The sequence below is a fragment of the Schistocerca piceifrons genome, chromosome 4 (genome assembly GCF_021461385.2).
Source record: "Schistocerca piceifrons isolate TAMUIC-IGC-003096 chromosome 4, iqSchPice1.1, whole genome shotgun sequence".
Taxonomy (NCBI): Eukaryota; Metazoa; Arthropoda; class Insecta; order Orthoptera; family Acrididae; genus Schistocerca; species Schistocerca piceifrons.
Window position 1 is genome coordinate 461,966,234 of NC_060141.1, and position 25,070 is coordinate 461,991,303.

Here is a 25,070-nt window from a genome sequence, read left to right on the forward strand (position 1 = left end):
AATATAGTCTACTCCGGGAGCCTTGTTTCGACTCAGGTCTTTCAGTGCTCTGTCAAACTCTTCACGCAGTATCATATCTCCCATTTCATCTTCATCTACATCCTCTTCCATTTCCATAATATTTTCCTCAAGTACATCGCCCTTGTATAGACCCTCTATATACTCCTTCCACCTTTCTGCTTTCCCTTCTTTGCTTAGAACTGGGTTTCCATCTGAGCTCTTGATATTCATACAAGTCGTTCTCTTATCTCCAAAGGTCTCTTTAATTTTCCTGTAGGCGGTATCTATCTTACCCCTAGTGAGATAGGCCTCTACATCCTTACATTTGTCCTCTAGCCATCCCTGCTTAGCCATTTTGCACTTCCTGTCGATCTCATTTTTGAGACGTTTGTATTCCTTTTTGCCTGTTTCACTTACTGCATTTTTATATTTTCTCCTTTCATCAATTAAATTCAATATTTCTTCTGTTACCCAAGGATTTCTACTAGCCCTCGTCTTTTTACCTACTTGATCCTCTGCTGCCTTCACTACTTCATCCCTCAAAGCTACCCATTCTTCTTCTACTGTATTTATTTCCCCCATTCCTGTCAGTTGCTCCCTTATGCTCTCCCTGAATCTCTGTACAACCTCTGGTTCTTTTAGTTTATCCAGGTCCCATCTCCTTAAATTCCCACCTTTTTGCAGTTTCTTCAGTTTTAATCTACAGGTCATAACCAATAGATTGTGGTCAGAGTCCACATCTGCCCCTGGAAATGTCTTACAATTTAAAACCTGGTTCCCAAATCTCTGTCTTACCATTATATAATCTATCTGATACCTTTTAGTATCGCCAGGGTTCTTCCATGTATACAACCTTCTTTCATGATTCTTAAACCAAGTGTTAGATATGATTATGTTGTGCTCTGTGCAAAATTCGACCAGGCGGCTTCCTCTTTCATTTCTGTCCCCCAATCCATATTCACCTACTATGTTTCCTTCTCTCCCTTTTCCTACACTCGAATTCCAGTCACCCATGACTATTATATTTTCGTCTCCCTTCACAATCTGAATAATTTCTTTTATTTCATCATACATTTCTTCAATTTCTTCGTCATCTGCAGAGCTAGTTGGCATATAAACTTGTACTACTGTAGTAGGCGTGGGCTTCGTATCTATCTTGGCCACAATAATGCGTTCACTATGCTGTTTGTAGTAGCTTACCCGCATTCCTATTTTCCTATTCATTATTAAACCTACTCCTGCATTACCCCTATTTGATTTTGTGTTTATAACCCTGTAGTCACCTGACCAGAAGTCTTGTTCCTCCTGCCACCGAACTTCACTAATTCCCACTATGTCTAACTTCAACCTATCCATTTCCCTTTTTAAATTTTCTAACCTACCTGCCCGATTAAGGGATCTGACATTCCACGCTCCGATCCGTAGAACGCCAGTTTTCTTTCTCCTGATAACGACATCCTCTTGAGTAGTCCCCGCCCGGAGATCCGAATGGGGGACTATTTTACCTCCGGAATATTTTACCCAAGAGGACGCCATCATCATGTAATCATACAGTAAAGCTGCATGCCCTCGGGAAAAATTACGGCTGTAGTTTCCCCTTGCTTTCAGCCGTTCGCAGTACCAGCACAGCAAGGCCGTTTTGGTTATTGTTACAAGGCCAGATCAGTCAATCATCCAGACTGTTGCCCTTGCAACTACTGAAAAGGCTGCTGCCCCTCTTCAGGAACCACACGTTTGTCTGGCCTCTCAACAGATACCCCTCCGTTGTGGTTGCACCTACGGTACGGCTATCTGTATCGCTGAGGCACGCAAGCCTCCCCACCAACGGCAAGGTCCATGGTTCATTGGGGGGGAAGAATATAGTAATTCCAATCCTAAAGAAAGCAGGTGTTGATAAATGTGCTGAATAAGTCACAGCTGCAAAATACTAACGCGAATTCTTTACAGACGAATGGAAAAAGTGGTAGAAGCCGACCTCGGGGAAGATCACTTTGGATTACGTAGAAATGTTGGAACACGTGAGGCAATACTGACCCTACGATTTATCGTAGAAAATAGATTAAGGAAAGGCAAACCTACGTTTCTAGCATTTGTAGACTTAGAGAAAGCTTTTGACAAAGTTGACTGGAATACTCTCTTTCAAATTCTGAAGGTGGCAGGGGGTAAAATAGAGGGATCGAAAGGCTATTTAGGATTTGTACTGAAACCATATGGCAGTTACAAGAGTCGAGGAGCATGAAAGGGGAGCGGCGGTTGGGAAGGGAGTGAGACGGGGTTGTAGCCTCTCCCCAGTGTTTTTCAATCTGTATATTGAGCAAGCAGTAAAGGAAACAAAAGAAAAATTCGGAGTAGGTATTAAAATCCATGGAGAAGAAATAAAAACTTTGAGGTTCGCCGATGACATTGCAATTCTGTGAGAGACAGCAAAGGACTTGGAAGAGCAGTTGGACGGAATGGACAGTGTCTTGAAAGAAGGATATAAGATGAACATCAACATAATCAAAACGAGGATAATGGAATGTAGTCGAATTAAATCGGGTGATGCTGAGGGAATTAGATTAGGAAATGAGACACTTAAAGTAGTAAAGGGGTTTTGCTATTTGGGGAGCAAAATAACTGATGATGTCGAAGTAGAGAGGATATAAAATGTAGACTGGCAATGGCAAGGAAAGCGTTTCTGAAGAAGAGGTCGTTTCTGAAAGTATTTGTATGGAGTGTCGCCATGTATGGAAATGAAACGTGGACGATAAATAGTTTAGACAAGAAGAGAACAGAAGCTTTCGAAATGTCGTGCTACAGAAGAATGCTGAAGATTAGATGGGTAGATCACATAACTAATGAGGAGCTATTGAATAGAATTGGGGAGAAGAGAAGTTCGTGGCACAACTTGACAAGAAGAAGGGACCGGTTGGTAGGACATGTTCTGAGGCATCAAGGGATCACAAATTTAGCATTGGCGGGCAGCGTGGGGGGTAAAAATCGTAGAGGGAGACCAAGAGGTGAATACACTAAACAGATTCAGAAGGGTGTAGGTTGCAGTAAGTACTGGGAGATGAAGAAGCTTGCACAGGATAGAGTAGCATGGAGAGCTGCATCAAACCAGTCTCAGGACTGAAGACCACAACAACAACAACAACATTAATGGTGGAAATTGATACATGGATAATGACGTCAGCTACTTCACTTCAGCCGGCCGTTGTGACCGAGCGGTTCTAAGCGCTTCAGTCCGGAACCGCGCGACTGCTACGGTCGCAGGTTTGAATCCTGCCTCGGGCGTGGATGTGTGTGATTTCCTTAGGTTAATTATGTTTAAGTAGTTCTAAGTTCTAGCGGACTGATGACCTCAGATGTTAAGTCCCATAGTGCTCAGAACTTTTGAACCATTTGAACTTCACTTCAAACTACGGAGAACCTGAGAATTTAGTCTAGGTACTTCGAATCCCGTCGAAGCTAGAAGTAGATATTTTACTAATAAATGTTCCGCAAAAAAAAAGCACAGTTCCCGAAACATGTAACTGTAGCATCGGTAACTTCAAGGTGAGAGCGATTAGGTATTTACAAGACCGGAACGTCTTAGTCGCTATCTTCACTCACAATCAGGTGATACTGCTGTCAAACGCGGGATCAGTATTTCCTACGAAAATCAAAAATTAAATTAAAATGATTACTTAAGTATCAACTTTGAATCAGGTAATAGGCGATGACTGAAAAAAAAAGAACAGAACCGCGATGTGTACTAAGTACCTTGTATTGTTTGATGAGCATGTTATCGGGTATAAAAATATGTGATAATAATGACTGTTTATTTTAATTTTTATGACGTAGAAGCATTACACTGTCTGACATAAATTCCAACCTCGTACTTCTACCGGCTCCTAAGTAAAAGCGATCTCAGCAGTCGGACAGCCACAGGGACGGACGGACGATCATCAGACAGACAACAAAGTGATCCTACATGGGTTCTGTTTTTACCGGTTGAGGTACGGAACCCTAAAAAGTGTGGTTCAAATGTTGCATCCTTGTGTAACCCACTTCTTTTTTGTTGCCTTCGTGTGTAACGAAATATTAAACGTTATTAGTGTATGTACATAAACAACTGACATAAATACGAGAGTTATTGAATATGCAGTAAACAGTTTAAAGTGCAAATACATCTGTAAGCTGCTAGGTTTCGTATAACTGCTGCATAAACTCCCATGAAAAAAATCGTACACTGGTCGCTGAAGAGCACTTTGAGATCGTGTAGCAGTGAAGTAGTTCGTATAGACCAGGCGGCAGCAAGGAAATGAGCGCAAATGAGATGACCCGACGGATCACAGTAAAGAAATATCGTCTTTGACCGTTCCCGTGACGACACTTTGCATGAAGTTGACTGGTTTGTTGGTGTTTCAGCAAGAGCTCTTCAACGTGTCTGCAGTGAATGGTGTACCACTCGAAGCAATGTAATACGGTAAAGAAGCATAGTTATGGGAAGATTATCCCCGACAACTCTTTGGGGGGGGGGGGGGATGACTAAAGTTTTTGTCCGTTGTGGTATAGTGTATACCAGATCGTTGTTTGTAATGAGCTCACTGTCGTCGGCGGGACATTAAATCATTGTTTTCCGTCTTCTTTAGGTAATGTGTTAGTTTATGATGTACAAAATGGTCTACCCGGAAACTTTACACTGTGTTAACTAACGCAGGAGAGCGAACGTCCCAACAGGGAATCAGAAGACAGGACAATTTTTTTATCGTATATTTTCAAGGTACACAAGGGCATGTTTCTTGCGCCATTCCGCGTACAGCTTACTGAAAAATCCCAACAAAGCTGACTCTGAGCAGACGACAACAAGCCTCTCGCATCTGAACACAGCGGTCCTGGGGGCGGGGATGATAGATTCCAGCAGGGCGGGACCTGAGGACGCGAGCCGCATTCGCCGGCCATTCATCACGGCCGCGCACGACGAGACCTCCGCTGAAGGGGATTCGAAGACCACAAAGCCCTCTGATTTATCGCGCGCGCTCGCGCCAATCTCTCGCGGAAACGGCAACGGCCGAAATTGTTTCCTATAAAAGTTGTACGTGAGCAGTATTGTTTCAAACTTCTTATTCAACCTCCTGGAAGGCTGATACTAAATACTGCAGGAGGAGAGGGAAATAGGTCACACACAACTATGAGTATATTTTACACCGTGTGCCGTTGCAGGTATTTCGGTGTTGTAAATTTAGGAAACAAAGTCATAAAACAATTAAGAATGCACATTAACGCGTAACAGTATTTTATTGATGCAAGAAGAAACGACTACTCAGACTGGCACACTCAGGTACAAAGTGAAATATCATTGCATAAACAATCCCGTAGACCATGGATGGGCAACTGGTGGATCCGGCCAGCAATTGGTTTTAACCTCGTGGGAGAGATCGTGTGTTCAGGAACCATCACAGGTTCAGTACTATTGTCAATATGTGAATATAATGACCATCAGAGAGAGGATAGTGTCATATTCTCAGTACTAGAAATATTGACAAACAGTGTTGATGCCGGCCGAAATATTCTTAATATTAATCATTTTGAAGTTGAGGCTCTTTTTTCTGTGTTTGCTTTACCAATAACATATGTTTTTGGGTGGGGTCCACCTTTAGCAAAACACAATTTTGTTTTTTTGTCCCAAACATGTTTCACTGTAGTTGCATCATCATCCGTGGGTTTTTTATTTCATGGCTGTTAAACATAAGAAATGTCCTTTTATGTCTAACTACATATACATATAAGTTTCTAAATCGTAATTACAGATTTTTGAAGACCACATAAAATTGTGTATTCATACCTTCTTACAACATGGTGTGGTTTTCCTGCTGTAATACGTTCTTACAGTGTCTGTTTTTCTATACTGTTTGTCATCACCAACCATATACAACTTAATGTAGGCAAAATATTTACGCAAAAATTACGATTTCTAAACTGTTATGGCTATAACTGAAATTAATAATTCTAATAATTTTATGTGAAAGGTTGTGTGTGTGTGTGTGTGTGTGTGTGTGTGTTTGTGTGTGTGTGTGTGTGTGTGTGTGTGAAAAGCGAGGGGGGAGAGGGGAGGGAGGGAGAGGGGGAGAGAGAGAGAGAGAGAGAGAGAGAGAGAGAGAGAGAGTAGGTTTGAGAATTTATCATTATTATTATAATTTATTTATTTTTTGTATTATGTGTGTATATGTATAACAGTGATGAATCCTCAAACCTACTCTCTCGTGACAGTGGCAACTCGATACACAGAACTTGACAGTGAAGAGGATGACGAAAAAAGAAAACGTAAGTGAAACATAATGTAAACACACACACACACACACACACACACAAACGTTTCACATAAAATTATTAGAATTATTAATTTCACTCATAGCCACAACAGTTTAAATCGTAATTTTTGCGTAAATATTTTGCCTACATTAAGTTGTGTATGGTTGCAGATGACAAACAGTAAAGAAAAACAGACACTGTAAGAACGTATTACAGCATGAAAACCACACCATGCGGTAAGAAGGTATGAATACACAATGGCTCTTCAATAATCTGTAATTACGATTTAGAAACTAATATTTGTATGTATTTAAACATAAAAGGACATTCCTTATGTTTAACAGCCATAAAATAAAGAACCCACTGATGATGATGTAACTGCAGTGAAACATGTCTGGGACAAAAAACAAAATTGTTTTGCTAAAGGCGTACCCTGCCCAAAAACGTATGTTATTCTTAGTATTAGCAATATGTACTGAGCGTGTTGGAGTGAATATTACTGGTTTACAATTCGCCATTCTGTTGTTCACTTTTTTTCATTTTGACTTCTGCATAACATGGCCAATATATGCTAAGCCCAACTGATATGGACTTCTTAACTTTTTAAAATGAGAAAAGGCTCATCTTGGCTCCACTTGTCTAATGATACAGGAAGAACCCATGTCTATGCAATCAGTAATCACAAGTATTTTTGCAAAAATATTTACAACGTAATAAATAAGAATTTTTGCAGCCAAGATCGGTGTTGAAATATTTTTATTTCCTCAGTGGTTTCGTTAGAGCCTAGCTGCCATCTTCGGATCTTCTGGAAATTATATTTCTATGCATGAATCACACAACCATAACGAGGGCACACTCCATTTATAAAACAAAGGCACCATACTGGCTTTTCAAATACATAAAACAGAACACACAAAAACACCAACAGTGTGCTCCAGAGTGGAGGCGAGTTCGTTCATGAAGCTGTGGGCTTAGCTACGATAACTGCAGGGAATGTCTTGTCTCCGCTGGAGGGCACTCTGTAGAGTGTAGGTGCTATGGAGCCGTGGAGGCTCCGTGGACGAACTCGGCTCCAATTCGGGCCACACTGTTGATGCTATAAACTATAAACTCTGTTTTATTTGTTTGACAAGCCAATATTGTGCCTTTATTTTATAAACTGTGTTTGCAGTCGTTGTGCGATTCATGAAAAGTAGGATTGGTTCCAGAAGATCGGAAGATGACAGCTAGCCGCTGTCGAAAAGTGTCACATGACACTTCCAAAATTCTTTTTTATCACCAAATATCAAATTTCACACAGCAACATGGGCAATTTATTTTTAAAAAGAGCTTGTTAATAATATTTTTAAAAACTTGGTAAACGTGTTTGTGGATATAACACATTACATTTCAAACAGCTGAATGACTTCACCGAGGCAAAAAAAACACAACGTTACTCCTAGCTGCTTGTCGATTGAGACTGCCTATTTCACTGTCGTATTTTATTTTTCTATTTTTTCTCGTTTTGACATTAGTGAATTATTCTTTTCAGTTGCAGGTGTATCAGAACGCTGTAAATGTTGAATCTGGAGGTAATTTAAAGTAAATTAGCTGCAACTGGTTTGTTTTTGAATGCGTTTATTTTTCCAAGGTGACATTTCAAGACGCCTGACATCCCATCTTCAGATATTTACGTTTACTTACGTGTCGTGTTCACGACACCTAAAAATAGTAAACGTTCCAAGATGGGATGGGCAGAAAATGAATGTACTGCGAAAAACGTGTGTGTTGAGGCACAACCTCGTAACAGAGAAGCAGCTGTAATGCAAAGTACAGATATCTACAGAAACTGCAGCATGTGTTATCAAGGTACAAAAAATATTTTGTCTTCAAATTTGTGAATACTTTACCTAAAAACTAAAATTCTATGTGTACACACAGAAATCCTTAATACTGAATGTCGATCCCTTCACCAGCACTACGTACGCAAACCAGTCCCTGTATTTCTTACTGTTTGCGCATCATATCCGCACATTTGGGGGTATGTTTCGACTATGTCTCAAACATAATATTTCAACTTGAGTTTTTATCTCTTTTGGCAAATGCTTGTCAGTGTTTTCAGTTTTTAGGAGTATTTGGTGTACTAAACTGGGTGTTCATTGAAATTACGTGCTTTCAAATAACTTTCGGGAATTCAGCCTGGTAACACTTTCAGCGACCGCCGATCTTTCGGCGGGAGAACACCCCGCCATTTTCAAGGCAAACTGCAACGGACAGGCGACGTACATGCAAATTTAAAACCTCGGTTCTCGGACTGATGCAGGAAATATAACACACACACTGAACACTAGTGCCACTAAAGATGACCAAAGTGAGAGCTATCGATAGTGAGACCGATCTCGCAGATTTGGTAGCATTGACTCTGCCCCTCTTATTTTTGACAAGGGAGAGAACGGGATTCCAAACAGAGTTTAAACAAAAACCTCCATACCTGTTAACGAGGTTTCTCGCTAATTTAATCTCAACTGCCTCCTTAATAACACTGTCCCAATAGCTGGACGTGCATGCCAACATCTCGGTGTTATTACATAACATGGGGTGACCGGTATCCAAGCAATGTTCAGCAATAGCGGATCTACTTGGCTGCTGTAATCGTGTGTGCTGTTTATGCTTAGTACATCGGTCCTCCACGGTCCTGATAGTTTGACCAGTATATGACACGTCGCAGCTACAAGGAATGGATATACACCCGCCTTACGCAGACCAAGATCATCCTTAACAGAGCTCAAAAGCACTCTAATTTTAGATGGAGGTCAGGAAACACATTTCACATCGTATTTCCGTAAAATACGACCGATCTTGTTGGAAGTGTTTCCTACGTAAGGCAAAAAGGCAGTTGACTTACTTAGGGATAAGCTACAGCCCTCATATACTCATAGGTTGATATAAATTTCTTTATATCGTAGGTTTCTTTTTTCAATATTACACTGACAGAAATGGAAAGTGTTACGCCATGATATCTTGTCAGCCCAAAGCACGAATACTTTCTTGAATTCGTTATGACAGGAAAGCCAACAGCTTCCGAATTCCATCTTGAGAAGATTCTTGCCATGCTGTGTTACAAATCTGGCGATTTGTTTTCATCTGAGTTGTTAAACTTTTTTAGCCGAAAATCGGAACTAATCACGCTTTTAGAAAAGAGAGAAGTTAACAAAAGGCCAAAATAAATAGTTTTTTTGTGCAATTTCGGAGTAATCTTGTGACCCCAATGTCATTTTAATGAACAGGTGGCATAGAAACTTAGTAAACGATTTTCTTTCTGAATCTTAAACCTCCTTAAGCAATGATTTATTAAGTGAGGAACGAGAACAAATCAGGTCAACAGCTTGTCAAGAAGTACATCCTCAATACGGAAGTAAACGTGTAATTTCTTCACTTATGATGTCACAAAAACTCACAGCATATCTCGTTTCACACATGATGGTCCTTAAAAGTTACATTGCTTGATTATTTTATGAACATTCTAAACTATTCATTAAGGTTAAAATCGATTATAAATATATATAATCTATATTTAATAGATTAAAAAATAATTATAATGGAGAAGTTCACCAATTCACTCTGAATGGGTGTAGGAACAGAAGTATCGCACACTATTTGCTGCGAATGATTTTCGTATTCTTAAGATGAAAAAATTGGAGAAAATTCTTTTGTAAGTTCCCATTCCAGTCATTCATTATTAAAAATATGATGGGTTGTAGGATTCCGCCAAAACTGCAACACCATTGGCGATTTATTTTAGTCTGAATTGTTATGTATTTCTCACGCGAAGAAACATCGTCAGTTACGAGGGACGGCTACATTTCTCTTGCTTACAGGTTTAATTTTGCGTTCTTGTTAAAATAGGTATAAATTGCACAGACTTACCTTGCAATAGCTACGGTGACAGAACCGTGATACAGATTGTCTTATTAAAATGCAGTAGGTTGCTACGGTGGTCAGTAAGATAAAAACATTACAGTATTGGATTAAAAAAAAAAAAACAGTAGCTTCGGCTCTATCGCCATTGAAAGTCCCGAAAGCAGAAGACTCCCCTCTCTGCACGCTAGCAGTTGCAAAAATCGCGTATCAATATCTCGAACGGTTTAAGAGATGTAGAGATGTGGGGTATGGTATCAATATTTCATTTCCGTGCGCGTGCGGTCGGAAGTGATCGTGCTACACAAATTCCATTTTCTCGACGTTGGAGACATAGACAGCTCCTCTCAAGTCTAAAAGAAAATTTAATATTAGCTAACTTTCATTCGAAACAACATATGTTGTAATATGCAGCAAACCCAAAATCATAGCAACCCATATTTTTCTCTACAAACTTTTTCGAGGTCCGTGCATGTTAATATTACGTTAAGTATTACCATTATCGAAATTTAGGGCACTTCACCATCAACCTAACATATAAAACTATAATAACGTGAAAATAATGTTTGTTACCAATTGCCGGCCGGAGTGGCCGTGCGGTTCTAGGCGCTACAGTCTGGAACCGAGCGACCGCTACCGTCGCAGGTTCGAATCCTGCCTCGGGCATGGATGTGTGTGATGTTCTTAGATTAGTTAGGTTTCATTAGTTCTAAATTCTAGGCGACTGATGACGTCAGAAGTTAAGTCGCATAGTCCTCAGAGCCATTTGAACCATTTGTTACCGATTAGTTTCTGTGAAATTGTGTGAGAAAAACTGCAGAGCTAATGGAACACTCGTGACGTTCTACCCTTAATGGCACTGGTACACCTTAACTCTCAGGCTAACAAACGTTCTGTGTGTGCACCCATAGGCTCGTATAAATGCGCTGGCTTTCTTTCTGTTCTGACACTTACCGAGCCGCTCAACCAACAGCAGTTTACCACTGGATTTCGAGAGAGCACTTCCGGGAAGAGTCGGACAACATATTAATTCCTCCCACACACATCTCGCGAAATGGACAGGACAAGCAAATTCGAGAAATTTAGAGGTATTACAAAGGCTTAAGTGCGCGCCGCTCTAAAAACATTTTCACGAATTTAATGACGTGGACATTGCAACTGTGGCTGCCTTCAAGAGGTTAAAGCGACGTAAATGTATTACATCGTCTCACCCCTTTAGTGCACTGACACTTGCGTAACAGTGTCAGCTAAACTCCTCGTCTGTGTTCACATGGTATCAGTAACCACTGTATCATTAGTTCGTTAATACTGTATTGTGTACAAATTTCTGAAGTGCGTTTTTTTTTCGTCACAATATGCGTTTCGTTTCGTTCAGTTAAAAACATCGCCAACGGCTTTTCTCGTCCGTTTCTTGCTTACAATCTGGATGTGATGTCTGCTTTTCACTGGAACTTCCATCTTTCTCAATAAAATGTAAAAGAAAATAGGAGACCACAAACGGCAAACAATGAAACAGAACAAGGCTGACAATATAGTCTACCGGTGAGGTAATATTTTTCGGACGGACAATAGCACAGATGTTGGCAGCCGTGAGGCGGAAGGGAGAGAGGTGAAGGACTCAGCTGCCCGCCTCACCCCTAGCAGACATTCTTAACTGCCTTCTGTATAACGATGCTGTCGCTGCAACTGTATATCTCCGCAACAATAGGCACATAACTGGAATATGGCCTTGGTAGCTGAAACGATTCACGGCGATAGAAAATGCAACTGGTGCTGTATTTTGTTTCCCACCTGGTAGGAGGATACAGCGATTATTGAGACCTGTGTCTCCTCAAATCCTCAGCACTCCTGCAGTCATTCTGTGGGGCAGCTATTGGAGAATACAACAGAACTGATTCTGCAATTCTTGAATACAGGCTGAATGCTTTCCAGTACGTCTGAAGAATGGTAAACCTTTCGTCACGTCCTTTAGAACCAGCATTAGTAATAGCATATTCCAGCTGTATAACGCAAGACCTGACACTGCAGTTCACACCTCAAAAGCCTCGAGGAATGTAAGGGTTCTTGATTGTCCTTCCTGATCCCCTGGTATGAGACCCATAATAAATATCTGGGATCAGATGGGAAGACATCACTGACACTGAATGTGACGAATAGTTGGAAAGGTTCTGCTAGTCGTTAGTATGTTCACAGCTTCCGAGTTACGAAAAACTTTTATTGTATCAGTTCTACTCTGCATCAAAAATGCAGTATTGTCCTACTAGAAAAAAAATTAGATGCCTGTGTATCTATGGATAACAATATGACAAAAACATGAGTCATTACTTTACGATACTACTCATTTAGGCTTAAATAGATTATAAATATATATAATGTCTTATTTAATCTATGTTTACCACATTGTATGATAATTATGGTAGAGAAGTTCATCAGGTTACTCTGAGAGGTATAGGAACAGAAATATTATACACTATTTGCTGCGAATTATTTTCATCTTTCTCAGTGAAAAATAGGGAGAAAATCCTTTGGTAAGTTTCCATTCCGGTCATTCATTTCTGAAAATACGGCGGGTTACAGGATTCCGACAAATTTTTTAAAAAACTGGCGACCTACTTTTGTTTCAATTGTTAACTATTTCTCATTTGAAGTATCATCATCATTTATGAGGAACGGCTACATTTCTCTTGTTGGCAGCTTTATTTTTTTCTGTTTTTGCTTAAATACGGTATTAATTGCACAGACTTACCTTGCAGTACCTCCTGCAACAGTATCGTGGAACACAGTGTCTTATTAAAATGCAGTAGGAGACTAGGGTGTCAAGTAGCTTATGGAGAAGCTCATTGTGTCGGTTTGTGGTAAAATAAGATACAAAATTTCACTTTCAGTTTCGTCCAATAGTTGCTTAAGACAAACAAATTACAGTACGGGATTAAAAAATAAAACAGAAACCATAGCTTCTGCTATGTCGCCATAGATCCGTATGTTAAACATATAGAAAAATACTCAACTCTTTGGATGCTGTCACTTGCCAAAATCTCGCGTCGATATCTCGAACGGTTTGGGAGATGCGAGGTCCGTTACGAACATTTCATTCCCGTGGGCATGCGGTCGGAAGTGAGCGTGCTACATAAACTCCATTTTCCAGAGACCAGAGACATATAAGAGACCTCCTCCAAAGTATAAAGAAAAGTTCAGTTTCTTAGCTACCTTCCATTTGCAGCAACACATAGTGTAATATACACCACACGCAGAATCATAGCGAGCCACATTTTTCATTGCCGACATTTTCGAAGTCTGCGTAGTGTCGTACCTAGGTCCGAATATCACGTAAAGTTCTAGTATTATCGAAATTTTAGGCACTTCAGCAAAGAGCTGACAGATAAAGGTATAACTAACGTGAATTTTTTTTAACTATTAGTTTCTGTAAAATCGTTTGAGAAAGATTGTAGGTGGTTTGCCTCGATTCTGTCACCGCAGCGCGTCGCCAACCGGCGCGCCAAAAGCGGACAAAGAATGTCTCATTCATTCCTGCTCGTCGGCAGGACACGCGTCGCTCTTTGTTGGATCTTCAGTATCTCTTCGCTCAGTCATACCAGTTAGGTCCCAGACTAATGAACAGTGCTCAAGAATCGGTCGAACAAGCAATTTGTATGCCACTTCTTTTGTGGATGAGTTGCATTTCTTTAAGATCCTTCCGGTGAGTGTCTGGCATCTGCTTTTCCTAACATTTGTTTTATGTAGTCATTCCACTTGGTCGCTCTGGATAGTAATTCCTAGATATTTTACGGTAGATATCGTTTCCAGTAATTTGTCACCAACTGTGTAGTTGTACAGTAGTGGATTTCTTTTCCAACGTAAGCCCTGTACCTATCATCACTCCTCTGCAGGTTATTCTGCAAATCAGGACTGTCTTCTAGAGTTGCTACTTCTTTATAGACAACAGCATAATCCGACAACAGTCTTAAAGAGTCTCCGACGCTTTCTAGCAGATAATTTATGAATGTTCTAAACAGTAATGGTTCCTTGGGGTGCTCTGAAAATTACCTTTGTGCCGTCGATTTTGTTCCGTTAAGAGCGACGTCTGGAGTTCTATCTGGAAGTAATTCCTAAATCCAGTCGGAAATGTGGCCAGATACTCGGTATGGATGCCGTCTGCGGACACGTAGGAGTCGGTCTGACCACAACAAAGAGAGGCGAGACTTATCATTGAACAGTGTAGAATACAACTACATGACAGATTTTACTTTATCTCTACAGCATGCAATTTTTTTTGTCTGTGGTATGATGTCAGCTGTAGACAACGCATTATAGCTGGGTAACTCCCCCCACGTTCCAGTAATCTGTCCACAACAGACTGTGGTTACATACTGCCTGTAGACCTTATTCTGAGCATTTCAGACGTTGTGTCCATCTGTTCGTCAGAGCCAGTCTCCTCGGACGCTGTTCTTGCCGCACTGCTCTCCTGAGTCCATCTCGTCACTACTCTCTTGTGCAGTCTTTGCACTACAGTCTAAAATCTGTGTCATCTGTCGACATGATGGACCCATGTCTGTCATGAGACTGATTCAACCACTCTCAAAGTCGGAAAGTTGGGGAGCATCTGCATAAGCACGTGATGTCTTGCGATCTCTGCCAGTTGTCGTGACCTTAGAATATTTTGATTACAAATCAAATTATCATCGGAGAAAGCATCACTGATAAAGCGTGTTCTAAAGATTCAGTCAGAATTTCTCGTCACGCACTGCTGCATGGTTCATTTTGTGACGTGGACCCTGACAAACACGTCCAGAGAGACTGAGGCAATGTGTCGAGCATAGCTGCCGCGAGGGTGCTGCAGAAAGTGAAGGTCCCGGTGTCTTATAGGAAGAATCCCAGCCGGAACTCTGCCAGACAGAAGTAAGTCAATGTGAGTCGCAGGAACGGAATATGCTCAAAGCATCGAAAAATAATCTACGGAAAGCTGTACTCACATAGGAAAGTCCAAAAAGGTGTATAAAAGGGAAGTCGTGAGCAGTGGGAAGTGATTTTGCAACCTGTACTCGACCAGTAGTCAACGAGTATCCAGCAAGACACCATAGGGCAATGACGTCTGATGGAGCAGTGGAAGATCCAATCGCGATGAGACGGTGATCCTGTGGTGGAGACGACGACAGCTGTTAGATAAGTAGCATTTTATGTTTCTGTGTTCATTGGAATTGTGTTGAACAGAGACACCCTGCCTCTGGCTCAAATAGTTACCATTGAGTATTTTCAGTTAACAGTAGGAACAAGTCACTGACTGGTTCTTGTCTCCTGATAATTCGGCTGAAGAGACGTTGAGTATTAGTGATTTGGACCAAGAGACCATTGCTTTACTAGTGATTCAGCAGTGACAGAATAAGTGATGTCGAGGGCACTTCTTTATGATAAAAATGTAGATTACGTGAAGTAAGAGGAATACCGTGAGAAGAGGTGCTGATTGAAACTGCAGGAAAATATATGACTTTATATCTGTGTCGATGGGTAACTGGTCGGACACCTCACATGTCAATGTGCTTAGATTGTTAAAAAAAAGAGTAATAACTTCGACAGTAAACTCCTGACAAACTCAACCATTGTTCCCAGTCGCAAACACAGTTCTAAGCAATCAAGGTGTTTCTTTTCTCTATCATCTCAGCTTTTTAGGTTAATTAGGACAGCACCACGATCTCCAATCGTCGTGAAAGTCCAGTTGGCGCTACGCAAGCCACACCAAGTCTATACTGGTGGACTTCACCTGTGCCGGCACGTGGCACAACAACGTAGACACACCCGATAGCCATTACGTCCTAACACCATCCTTCATGTGTAGCAACGGCTTTTCTTTTAACCGAAACCAAGTTTACATAATGATAAAATTTTAAGAAACATACGCCATAGGCTTGGAAATACAACTGTATTTGTTTGGTTGCATTCAGGTCAAGATGTTCATTGTGTAACACTCCTCATTTCCATCTGGATACCCGTCGTTGTAAAGAGATTAGAGATTTCATTAATATAAAAATAGAGAAAAGTTACAATTGTGCTTTTAATCCTTTAGGTGTTCTACGTAGTCTTCCCGCTCCCTCATCACTTGAATACAAACAGACCGTTCCTGCAACCATGTGAAACTGTCAGAAAATCCCTGGTTTGGCGTGTCGTTCAACTCGCGAGTCACATTCGCATCTTCTTCCTTCTTAGCGAACCAGCATAGCCCCAAAATGGCTCTGAGCACTATGGAACTTAACGTCTATGGTCATCAGTCCCCTATAACTTAGAACTACTTAAACCTAACTAACCTAAGGACATCACACAACACCCAGTCATCACGAGGCAGAGAAAATCCCTGACCCCGCCGGGAATCGAATCCGGGAACCCGGGCGTGGGAAGCGAGAACGCTACCGCACGACCACGAGCTGCGGACTAGCATAGCCCCATTCAGTACTTAGTTGTCTTGTGGTGGGTTCGTATCGATAAAACCAAGTCTCAATCAACCTTGACGATTTTGACCTGGAAAGAACTGTTGGCGTTTTTCATTTTAATCAAGTCTTGGCAGGTGTCAACACGTCGTTCTTCTTCGGGAATCCAGGTGCGAGACAGCCCGTTTTTGGACACATCTTTCTCTTTCAGAAGATTCTGAAGAATGTTTTGAAAACTTTATTTAGACATGTTCAGTTCGTATCTGCACCGACGCTGACACACTGTAGCCGCACGTCCACTGTTTACCATTTCTTGGTCGAATGCACATATGTTGCTTACGTTCTCGGTTCACCATGTCGCAGTAGTTACTGCACTGACGTCGCGTGCATACCAGAAATAAAATCAGTCTCCGAACTTTCTGGAGTGACAACGCATTTTTGTACCATGGTATAAGGTTTGTATGAAACACACCAGGCGGAGAGGATAGCTTCGTTTAATGTTAGGAAGTATCTCCAAAAAATGTTTCAAATGGCACTGAGCACTATGGGACTTACCATCTGAGGTCATCAGTGCCCTAGAACTTAGAACTACCTAAACCTGACCAACCTAAGGACATCACACACATCCATGCCCGAGGCAGGATTCGAACCTGCGACCGTAGCGGTCGCTCGATTCCAGACTGAAGCGTCTAGAACTGCTCGGTCACAGAGGCCGGCCCGGGCTCTACAAAAGGTCTTTTTGTAATCAGTGAATGTAATGTGTGTCTCAATATCTCGTCAGTATTTTTATGAAATATATGTCTATGTGAGTGATTTTACAGTCCCGTATGTTGCTTTCCGTAATACCATCCCTGACCAGTAAAGCAGATTTCACCCGACAGGCGGTGGTTGGCTGAATCGATGCCCCGAGGAGCAGATTGGTCACTTCCGAAAGACCTAGTAGCCACGCTCTGCTGTTAGTTACTTGAAACGCAGCCGCAGCGGCGAAAAGACGGGCCCATCGATAACAGAGTTGCGAGGGACCTGGTCGAGCTGTGGCGAGCCGCTCATTTCCCGAGGGGCGGAACTCCAGAGCCGCGTTTCCTCTCTACTGGCCGAGTCCGCCCAGAGGTGCACCCTCAATCCTGGTTTATACGGCTCTGATAGGACTGATTCTGGAAGAATCTCTCGTGTGAAACACAGCTTCCTATACGTACATTGCGACCCATATAAGCCTGAACTACTTTTAATGACTCATAACATTTGAATCAGTAATGGGACATATTTGCAATTCTGGGAGATAATAATATACAATTGGGAGATTATATATATATATATATATATATATATATATATATATATATATATATATATATAGGGTGAGTCACCTAACATTACCGCTGGATATATTTCGTAAACCACATCAAACACTGACGAACCGATTCCACAGACCGAACGTGAGGAGAGGGGCTAGTGTAATTGGTTAATGCAAACCATAAAAAAATGTACGGAAGTATGTTTTTTAACACAAACCTAGGTTTTTTTAAATGGAACCCCGTTAGTTTTGTTAGCACATCTGATCATATAAACAAATATGTAATCAGTGCCGTTTGTTGCATTGTAAAATGTTAATTACATCCGGAGATATTGTAACCTAAAGTTGACGCTTGAGTACCACTCCTCCGCTGTTCGATCGTGGGTATCGGAGAGCACCGAATCTCGTAGGGATCCAAAGGGAACGGTGATGGACCTTAGGTACAGAAGAGACTGGAACAGCACATTACGTCCACATGCTAACACCTTTTTATTGGTCTTTTTCACTGACGCACATGTACATTACCATGAGGGGTGAGTTACACGTACACACGTGGTTTCCGTTTTCAATTACGGAGTGGAATAGAGTGTGTCCCGACATGTCAGGCCAATAGATGTTCAATGTGGTGGCCATCATTTGCTGCACACAATTGCAATCTCTGGCGTAATGAATGTCGTACACGCAGCAGTACATCTGGTGTAATGTCGCCGCCGACTGCCGCAATACGTTGTTTCATATCCTCTGGGGTTGTAGGCACATCACGGTACACATTATGCATTAACGTACCCCACAAAAAGAAATCCAGAGGTGTAAGATCAGGAGAACGGGCTGGCCAGTTTATGCGTCCTCCACGTCCTATGAAACGCCCGTCGAACATCCTGTCAAGGGTCAGCCTAGTGTTAATTGCGGAATGTGCAGGTGCACCATCAAGCTGATACCACACACGTCGACGCGTTTCCAGTGGGACATTTTCGAGCAACATTGGCAGATCATTCTGTAGAAACGCGATGTATGTTGCAGCTGTTTGGGCCCCTGCAATGAAGTGAGGACCAATGAGGTGGTCGCCAATGATTCCGCACCATAAATTTACAGTCCACGGTCGCTGTCGCTCTACCTGTCTGAGCTAGCGAGGGTTGTCCACGGACTAGTAACGCATGTTCCGTAGATTCACTGCCCCGTGGTTTGTGAAACCCGCTTCATCGGTAAACTGGTAGAACTGCAACGCATTCTCTGTTATGCCCATTGACAGAATTGCACTCGATGATTAAAGTCATCACCATGTAATTGCTGATGTAGCGACACATGAAACGGGCGAAAGCGGTGACGATGCAGTATGCGCATGACACTACTTTGACTCAGTCCACCGGCTCTCGCAATGTCCCGTGTACTCATGTGTGGGTTCATGGCAGCAGCAGCTAACACACCAACTGCACGCGCTTCTCCTGTGACGGGCCTGTTACGGACCCGTTTGCGTGCTACGACCATACCTGTTGCATACAGTTGGCGGTAGATGTTTTGCAATGTGCGGCACGTTGGATGCTCTCTGTCCGGGTACCGTTCTGCATACACCCTGCAGGCTTCAGCTGCATTTCGACGACACTCGCCATAGATGAGTATCATCTCCGCCTTTTCAGAGTTCGAATACACCATGGTCACAGTTCCTACAACACTACACTATCACAGAAGTCTGGTAACATGGTGTACTACAGTTGGTCTGCATGCGGAGACGAATCCAGAATAACAATAGCAGCAAGCGCTACATGCGGACACTGCGACGGCTAGGCCAAACCACAACAGTGCACTACAGCCACACTCGTAAACACGGTCATCCTAAACATGTCCCTGCAGATGCTGCTCGCCGACCGTGTCCAGTGTTTGTTACAACACGCAACTGAACGTCGGAGGTTTCAAGCGTCAACTGTAGATTACAATATCTCCTGATGTAATTAACATTTTACAATGCAACAAACGTCACTGATTGCGTATTTGTTTATATGTTCAGATGTGCTAACAAAACTAACGTGGTTCCATCTAAAAAAACGTAGGTTTGTGTTGAAAAACATACTCCCGTTCATTTTTGTGTGGTTTGTATTAAAACAATTACACTAGCACCTCTCCTCACGTTCGGTCTGTGGAATCGGTTCGTCAGTATTTGATGTGGTTTACGAAATACATCCAGCGGTAACGTTAGGTGACTCACCCTGTATATATATACAGGGTGTTACAAAAAGGTACGGCCAAACTTTCAGGAAACATTCCTCACACACAAAGAAAGAAAATATGTTATGTGGACATGTGTCCGGAAACGCTTACTTTCCATGTTAGAGCTCATTTTATTACTTCTCTTCAAATCACATTAATCATGGAATGGAAACACACGGCAACAGAACGTACCAGCGTGACTTCAAACACTTTGTTTCAGGAAATGTTCAAAATGTCCTCCGTTAGCGAGGATACATGCACCCACCCTCCGTCGCATGGAATCCCTGATGCGCTGATGCAGCACTGGAGAATGGTGTATTGTATCACAGCCGTCCACAATACGAGCACGAAGAGTCTCTACATTTGGTACCGGGGTTGCGTAGACAAGAGCTTTCAAATGCCCCCATAAATGAAAGTCAAGAGGGTTGAGGTCAGGAGAGCGTGGAGGCCATGGAATTGGTCCGCCTCTACCAATCCATCGGTCACCGAATTTGTTGTTGAGAAGCGTACGAACACTTCGACTGGAATGTGCAGGAGCTCCATCGCGCATGAACCACATGTTGTGTCGTACTTGTAAAGGCACATGTTCTAGTAGCACAGGTAGAGTATCCCGTATGAAATCATGATAACGTGCTCCAATGAGCGTAGGTGGAAGAACATGGGGCCCAATCAAGACATCACCAACAATGCCTGCCCAAACGTTCACAGAAAATCTCAGTTGATGACGTGATTGCACAATTGCGTGCGGATTCTCGTCAGCCCATACATGTTGATTGTGAAAATGTACAATTTTATCACGTTCGAATGAAGCCTCATCCGTAAAGAGAACATTTGCACTGAAATGAGGATTGACACATTGTTAGATGAACCATTCGCAGAAGTGTACCCGTGGAGGTCAATCAGCTGCTGATAGTGCTTGCACACGTCGTAAAAGGTACGGAAACAACTGGTTCTCCCGTAGCACTCTCCATACAGTGACGTGGTCAACGTTATCTTGTACAGCAGCAACTTCTCTGACGCTGACATTAGGGTTATCGTCAACTGCACGAAGAATTGCCTCGTCCATTGCTGGTGTCCTCGTCGTTCTAGGTCTTCCCCAGTCGCGAGTCGTAGGCTGGAATGTTCCGTGCTCCCTAAGACGCCGATCAATTGCTTCGAACGTTTGTTCAGGAAATCTGTCTCGATACAAACGTACCGCGCCACGGCTATTGCCCCGTGCTAATCCATACATCAAATGGGCATCTGCCAACTCCGCATTTGTAAAAATTGCACTGACTGCAAAACCACGTTCGTGATGAACACTAACCTGTTGATGCTACGTACTGATGTGCTTGCTTGATGCTAGTACTGTAGAGCAATGAGTCGCATGTCAACACAAGCACCGAAGTCAATATTACCTTCCTTCAATAGGACCAACTGGCGGTGAATCGAGGAAGTACAGTACATACTGACGAAACTAAAATGAGCTCGAACATGGAAATTAAGCGTTTCCAGACACATGTCCACATAACGTCTTTTCTTTATTTGTGGGCGAGGAATGTTTCCTGAAAGTTTGGCCGTACCTTTTTGTAACATCCTATATTCTTCACAGCAAATGTTGGAAGTGCTCTCCGCCACCATGGATGCACAGTGTAATATTCTGACACGTTCTGTGAAGTGTATCCTCGCCAATGTCGCTTATTTTGTGTGTAATAGCCTCACGGAGCTGTGCAGTTGTTCGTTGTCTATTCTTGATCACTCGGTTTTTAAGACACACCCACAAGAAAAAAGCCGTGCGGGTTAGGTCAGATGATCGACGGGCCACAAAATTTTTGAGATTATTCGGTCACCAATGAAACTGATTTTAACTTGTATGGAAGCATTAGACGTTCGACACGTTGCTCCATTTAGATGAAAATAATGTTCTGTAAGTTTGACGTCATCCAGCTGCTCGACAAATAAAATTAAGAGGCCAGTGTAAACGGTTGTGTCTATGGTTGTATAAAGGAAAATGGAGTCAACTACCCTGGAATCTGTCACCGTGCACCACAGTCCAAGCTTTTTATCGTGCAGTGGTGTTTTGAGGATGATGTGGAGGTTTACAGCACCTCAGTATACGCTGTTTTGTGTGTTGATGTAACCTGACAAATGGAACCATGCTTCATGTGTAAACCAACATACGGAGAGAATGTCTGGACGTTGAGTAAGATGCCCTTGAAACCATCGACAGTAACGCATTCTTTCCTCATGATTTCTTTCTTGCAATTCGTGCAACATGCGCACTCTGTATGGTCGCAATGCCGATTTCTTCGCATCTCTTTGGCGTGTGCCATATGAAATGCCTGTCTCCTGGCTACGTCGACGCAACGATTTCCTTGGCGAGTTCTCCAAGCGTCTTCGAACATTATCAATAACCTATGCACTCAGTGGTGGTCTGTATTTACGACTGTCACTGTTTAGTACACCAGTTGTCTCCGGTTTCCTTTAAGTCGACAAAATGTTGCCTTTGTTAGAATATAGCGCACACCTAAATCTCTCCGAAATGACCGTTACATTGTAGCCAATGAGTCTGCCTTCCAGTATGTTTTCATTAAAAAAAAAGAACGCTCTCGAAGTAAAAACCGCCCTCGAAGTGTGTACTGCATGTTTCTGCTAGCTAAAGACTACATCCGAATCACTAATCTCCCACTCGGCTCGGACTACACACTCGCCGACTTCACAAACCACGACCGACGAGGGAACGAACGAAATAACACGAGCCGAGCAAGCGCGGCATTACCACAGACAAAGGACCTCATAGGCAGAGAGAACGATCAGCTTGCCAACAAAGGGTACTTCTGATTCTCCAAGAGCTACTGTGATCATTAAAACAACTTTACCGTTTCTACGAGATTTCAAGCCGAAATAATGACCCATTGAATTAGTTTAGGTTTATATGGATCGCCCTGTATAATCGACATATTGCACGCAATAGACGCAGGTGAACAGGTAGTTAGTCTTCCTGAATTCCGAATTAAAAGAGGCGTGGTGTCCTGTGTTGCCAGTAGAAAAATAGTAACAGCAGACTGAGTCGCACATGACAGTTGAGTGACTTCGAACACGACGTGGTCATCGGATGACACCCGAGTAATACTTCCATCAGTGACGTCTCAACCCTTCTACAGCTGCTCAAAAGTTGATTGCTGATGAATTGTGGAGACGCAAACGAACAACGACTACCGAACCAACATTGTGGAAGGTGTCTGTAAAAATCGCTTGATATCAGAAGGAATCATGCGTGAGCTCAAAAGCGCCACCAGCTAGAGCGATGACATAGGGAGTTAAAAACAGTAGGGTACAACGGGCGAGCAGATCCTCATAAACCACACATTTCTGTAGCCATCGCTAAGCGACCCTTGGTGTGATGTAAAGAGTGGAGCCAACGGACAGTGGATGACGGGAGACAAGTGATTTCGAGTGATAAATCAAGCTATACCCCATGGCAAACCGATCGAAGGGTTTGGGTTTGGCGAAGCGTAGAAAATGTTACCAGCCATGATGTGTAATTCTAGCAGTGAAGTACGGAGGAGGTGGTGGTACGGTATGGGTGGGTGTTTTTCGTGGTAAGTGTCTGTGGGTCTTTCATCACCCTTACGAAATTGCAAAATGCGGAAGCAAATGGGTATTTCACAATATTGTGTGCTGCGTACAGTAGAAGAATGGCTCAAATGGCTCTGAGCACTATGGGACTTAACATCTGTGGTCATCAGTCCCCTAGAACTTAGAACCACTTAAACCTAACTAACCTAAGGACAGCACACAACACCCAGTCATCACGAGGCAGAGAAAATCCCTGATCCCGCCAGGAATCGAACCCGGGAATCTGGGCGTGGGAAGCGAGAACGCTACCGCACGACCACGAGCTGCGGACTCAGTAGAAGAACCTTTCTGAGACGATAACTATATCAAGATGACAATTCATCTGGTCATAACGCAGCATCCGTGAGGTGATGGTTTCTGGAGAACAGCGTTCCTGAAATGGACTGGACTTCTGACCTGAATCCACTGGAACACCTTTGGGATGAGTTAGAAGTTCGCCTTCGCTCCAGACCCCAACGTTCAACAATATTACTTCCTCTGGCTTCGGCACTTGAAGAAGAATGGTCTGCCATTCCCCCACGCAGATTTACACGCGTCATTGAAAGTGTCCCCAGCAGCGTCTAAGCAGTCATAAAGGTGATTGTTGGACACACCCCTTATTAACGTGCAGTAAAATGTGTCCGGATACTTTTGATCATCGAGTTTATTTATATATGACACCTTGCACGCAACAGATGCAGCGTACAAGTTCAGTCAGTCTGACGGATTTCCGAAAGGCATCAGACGGTGTACCACATCGTCGTCTATCATTCGATGTAACTTCCAAAGTGTCTTGATCGATGAATGTTTGGCTAATCTTAGTACGTGATACTGCTCAGCGAATATTCCACAGAAATGAAAGTAAAATTGAATGTGAAACTTCCTGGCAGATTAAAACTGTGTGCCGGACCGAGACTCGAACTCGGGACCTTTGCCTTTCGCGGGCAAATGCTCTACCAACTGAGCTACCCAAGCACGACTCACGCCACCTCCTCACAGCTCTACTTGTGCCAGTACCTCTTCTCCGTAGAGCATTTGTCCGCGAAAGGCAAAGGTCCCGAGTTCGAGTCTCGGTCCGGCACACAGTTTTAATCTGCCAGGAAGTTTCATATCAGCGCCCACACTGCTGCAGAGTGAAAATCTCAGTCTGAAAATCGAATGTGCCCCACCGAAGGGTAATAGCAAGTTTAATGTCTTCAGAACACATACACGGTTCATCATCTAATATCAGCAGCACTATAAAATTGTTCCCCGACGATTCTGCTCTCTGTAAGATAGTATCGTGCTTTTAAAATCGTAAGAAACTGCAGAAAGACTTACACAAAATTTACACTTGAGGTAATGAATTGGCAGCTTTCTTTAAATATATGCAAATGTAGGCTACTGCC

The 25,070-nt window shown here is 42.6% G+C and overlaps 1 non-coding gene across 1 annotated transcript; it reads right to left on the minus strand.

Moving 5' to 3' along the window:
- Positions 1-24,583: 24,583 nt before the first annotated feature.
- Trnas-cga lies at positions 24,584-24,658 on the minus strand. Its single transcript has one exon. It is a non-coding gene; the product is annotated as a tRNA-Ser (tRNA).
- Between the last annotated feature and the right edge of the window lie 412 nt (positions 24,659-25,070).